Genomic DNA, 4,977 nt, shown 5'->3' on the forward strand with positions numbered 1-4,977 from the left:
TCAAGTACCATTAAGGTTGCGTGAGCAAAACTCGCGTCACAAAATAACTCAACATATCGTACAATATCTCATTGCAGCATGCTAATAACTCATCATTAATCATGCTATTATACTCAAGCTCATAACTCAAACTCATAACTCAAACCAACAAGTACTTAAAGCAATTGCTAATTCTCTCAAGCTTTAGCTCTAAGTTCTCATTTCATCCTTCTACTTAGCAAAAAAAAATCTCTCTTAACAATGACATTAGATTCCTTCATCTAAATCATCGTGACTTATCACAACTGCTCAAACAATTCTCATCACAAAACATCTCAAATACATCACATCATAACTCATAATTATGCATCCTCAATCATATAACATCATATGATATAAACGCTCTCATGATTCATCATGTAACATCAACATATGCTCTTACAACATAATAACTCATTATTAATCATGTTGTCATCCTCAAACTCAAACTATGCACCTTTAAAGTGTAACATCATAACTCATCATATAACCTCAACATCATGCTCTTCAAAATTTAACGTCAAATAAACTTTGAAATTTTACATACCTCGTTGAACCTGGTGTGATGGTGCGCTGAGCTCACGGTTGTTAATAACTATTAGTCTAGTGACTCATTCTAGACTAAACTCAAGACTTCTAATTCAGAGCTTTCCTTCGCTCTGATACCACTCTGTCACAGCCCGCCTTAACTAAGGATAGTTAAGCCGAGTGATCTACGACTAGGGATGGGGTTAAAGAATAAGGGAAAGAAAGGGGCATCATTTGAAACCGTAAATCTTACTTAACTTAAGAAAAATCATCGTATTTACTCATTAATACTCTTTTGAACAGTCTATGAAAGACAACATAAAACTTAATTAATATCATTAATCAAGTTATACATCATATGAAACCATTCTCTTAAGACTCAAAGTATGACATAACATACTATAACATCAACAACATCTTGCAGCGGAAAGTAGCTAGACATATGTATGAAGACATATTCTAGACAGGTTAACTATTTATTAACAACCCTGGAGACTCCGCTCATTGCAGCACCATCATCACATCAGCTCAACCTGCACATTTAGAAAACATATGCAGGGCTGAGTACAAAAGCACTCAGTGGGCACGTATGCCTAGGTATAAAAATACATGCTTCAAAACTGTAAATTGTCATGCCATCATAAACAGTACAGCAAGGGAGTTTTTCGCTAAAAAGGCCCAAGCTTACTAAATTCATTTGTGATTCTTAAAGTTCGTCTGCAGACTAAGTTCTCTTGTAATCTATCATATCTGGAACTGTGTGCCGGAGAGGTGGCCACCTCTCACGGTCACTTGACCAGCCAACCCGCTAGATGACTCACGGTCACTGGTGTACACTAGTCCTGGCAGGATAGCTATCAACTGCTCAAGACCCGAATTCGATTACATAACTGGCAAAGCCACATCAGATAGATATCATACTAAAATTTAAACATTTTATGGCAAGACAACAGTTGTAATATTTTTCAGTTCAAAGATTTTGTAACGAAATAACTTGTTCAAATGTAGCATTAAACTCGTTTGATAGATATATATAAAACTGAAATTAACAGTTAAATCATCTCATGCATTCATTCGTATAAGAGGCCTACGATACGCAGGGGATCTCTATATACGTATAGTAAAAATAATGCCCACCTCGTTGTGTCTCTGTATCAATGAGTAACGTCACTCTCTCCCTCAAGTCGTTACTTCCCAAAAGGACCTTCATCGTTATGAAGAATTGGTGAGAAGTTATAAAAGAAACCTCGATTAATAATCTAATCTCTTTTATGAAACATTAGTATCTCTAATGTTCATCTCTCTTGATTGTTAATCAATATAACAATTATTATCTCTCGTCATTACTCATTAATTATAACATCCTTATATTATAATTAGCAGCGCTTCAATTAAAAGAAATATTTAACACATCGAAAAGTCCACTTTCTTAGCAGATCTATTCACTCTCATCTCGTCTAATTAACCAATTAGAAAGTTAAACTTTCCATTAGGCATGTATTTGAGTCACGGGTCAACAAGAATTGACTATGCTCAAATTCTAATTTCACTAAAAATTTCGGCATGACCTATTCATATATAATGTCATCCACGAGATTTCAACGCGTGAATCTCACTACGTGAACTCGTCTCTCGACTCAAAACTTAACATCTTGACATCTTTTCAACGCAAACCAAACAATTCAAAATCATCAAAACTCTTTATCAGTAAACTATCATTTATACTCGACACCAATTGTTCGAGTGTCAGATACCAACATTTATGTGCGTTAATCATAACTCTCACAACTCACACCATTTAGTCATATCGTATCATCCATCAAAACAAATATAATCAAGTTGTTTTCTAGAAAGTTTTGCTGTTTTTGTGTCATCTTTAAAAATTCATAACAACCAACTCAATCATCATAAACTATCATACCAATTGATCTCAAAAACTTCATGAAGTGTAGTTCACTCTAAAAATGGTAGTTAACCAAAAAGGTTAAAGGTTTTTGGAGATATTGCTCTTTTAGTGCAGGCTGTCAAAGATTGACAGTTTCTGCAAATTTTGTTTAGGCCATTAGAAACCAAGACAAACCTTAATAAAATTCCATCAAATTTAATCAGCCAAAACTAAAGGTATCCTTGAAGATTTGGTTAAAATTTCACAAGAGAAAACGTTCATATGATCTGCCAAATAAACAATGAAACTCATACACTTTTACTGTTGGACAAATATGACAGCAGAACAGGGCATTTTTGAAATAATAAACTGCTCTGTTTCAGAGATCATAAAAATCGAAATCTTATGTTTTTAGAAAAGTATTGAAGTCTAGTTTCGTTAAAAAAAAACGGTGATGCAAAATCCTTCATGGATTAATAGATATAAACGTTTTTGTGAAGTCTACCAACAGTTAACAGATTCTGTCAAGGATTTTTCAAAATATCTTTAAAATAGCAAACATCATCCAAAAGACATGAAATTTTGCAGCGACGAAATACACATATCATAGATAAACATACTAAAATTTCAGAGCCATCAAGCAATGAAAACTCATCGAAACATAAGCTTGAAACTGCTGTAAAATTTTGACAGAATTCCAGTTTTAATTTCGTTCAACAATTATCATCCATAAATTGTAAATCAATTAGCATGCTCATGTGATATCGTAGAACACATATACGCAATAATATTCATTATGCAACGTCCCAAACTTCACGAATTTAAATAATCATGCTCTAAAAACTTATACAATTTCCGTGCTTGGAAAAATACGAATTTAATATATATCGATCTTAGCATACCCCTAAGCACAAATATCAAGTCAAAACGATCAAACAAAAATCGAAAGACAAGCTAATATGTGAAAAACGGGGCTGCCCTCATGGGTTTCATAGCTACGGTTCGTTCCGTTCTTCCTCCCTTCATTAAACATGCTCAACATTTACCCAAGAACAACATACTAAAATTTCACGACGATCCGACGTCGTTTCAAAATAAAGTCGAGAATCGACGTTTTTCGACGTCGACGAAAATCGAAAATAAAACCATCAAAACGTAGGTAAAGATCTTACCTACTTAGATACGTGATCGAAAAGATGATCGGCGCTCGTCTCGGTGCTCAAATCGGAAGTCAAAAGCTCCGTCCAAGCTTAAATGGAAAATGGCGTGTGTAGTGTGTGTTTTAGGTGTTGTGTGTGTGAATATGTGAGTTGTGTGTGTGGTGTGGGCTGATATAGCGTGAGTTAGTGAGGGGAAAGGGGTTTTGGGAGGTTTGGGGGTGGTTAGGGGTAGGGTAGGTTAGATATTTAGGATATTAACCAGTTAGTCGTTAAATATCTCGTCTCGTCTCGTTTTAACAACTAACAACCCATACTCTTTATTACTCGCCCTCTCAACCTCTACTCACTTTCATTGCACTCGTAATTCTATATAAATATAGAAAACGCAAGCTCGTTCTCAAAATTCTGATAAACGAGCTCGGTTCGTTTATCGAGAAATCCCGATTTACTATTCACTCGTCGTCCAAAAATAAAAACTTTCATTATTGGACTTGTATCGAAAAACTAAGAATATTTCTCGACGACGTGCACGTAAGATTTTGAAAGTCGACAAAAAGACGAAATAGCAGTATTTTACTATTCATCGTCAAAAAGTCAAAATTTTCAAAAACGTCTTAACGGACTCAGATCTCACTTCCGAGTTCATCGTTCTCATTCAAATAATTATCTCGAATTATTCAAATACTCAAACTCAAATACGGATATAAAATCCCACATCATTCTCACATCATCGAAAGAACATCTCAACATCTTAAAAAAAATAACAAGAAAACTTCATATAACTCCTCATCTATTTACAAAGTAAATCAAACAAGGGATCTAAACCCTAATTACTCAAACTCAAGCAATTAAACACGTCATCAAAAGCCCGGGTATTACAATATTTTTATGTTGACTGGTTAGTGTTGATGAGATTGTGTACGATATTGCAGACTTGACGTTATACCTCACCTGCCAATGGAAAGTTTTTCAATGGAGATTACAAAGGAGAATTTTTTGGGTTGAGCTCTCCAACGACTCTTTCTTGACAGCCTCCCATATATACCTTGTGGTATGTGCACTATCATCACCGAAGATTTGCGCAATTCAAATCTACAACATTCAAAAGCTTTGAAGCTTAAGAAAACATTTCAGCAAACTTTCAAAGAGGAAATAGTTCAACATACAGAAATTCTCTGAAAGCTCTCGAGGTTTTCTCTGAAGAGATCTGTGAAGCCCGGGGACGAAGTGCGGAGTGATCGCCGGTACAAAAGAAGCACGGACAAGGAGCAACTTCAATTAAGACTTCCAAGCGGAGGGGCGCAGGTATGAATCAGAACACACCCGAACGAGAGGGATTATGAGCATATGCAGGTATGAGACTGCATATTCGAGGAGAGCTTAAAT

The 4,977-nt window shown here is 35.3% G+C and overlaps 1 long non-coding RNA gene across 1 annotated transcript; it reads right to left on the minus strand.

Moving 5' to 3' along the window:
- Nucleotides 1-853: 853 nt before the first annotated feature.
- LOC131012092 (uncharacterized) lies at nucleotides 854-3,758 on the minus strand. Its single transcript, XR_009097185.1, has 3 exons — nucleotides 3,604-3,758; nucleotides 1,684-1,750; nucleotides 854-1,079 (listed from the first exon to the last, which is right to left on the minus strand). It is a non-coding gene; the product is annotated as an uncharacterized LOC131012092 (long non-coding RNA).
- Nucleotides 3,759-4,977: the final 1,219 nt, after the last annotated feature.

This window comes from Salvia miltiorrhiza, chromosome 2 (genome assembly GCF_028751815.1).
Source record: "Salvia miltiorrhiza cultivar Shanhuang (shh) chromosome 2, IMPLAD_Smil_shh, whole genome shotgun sequence".
NCBI classification, from domain to species: Eukaryota; Viridiplantae; Streptophyta; class Magnoliopsida; order Lamiales; family Lamiaceae; genus Salvia; species Salvia miltiorrhiza.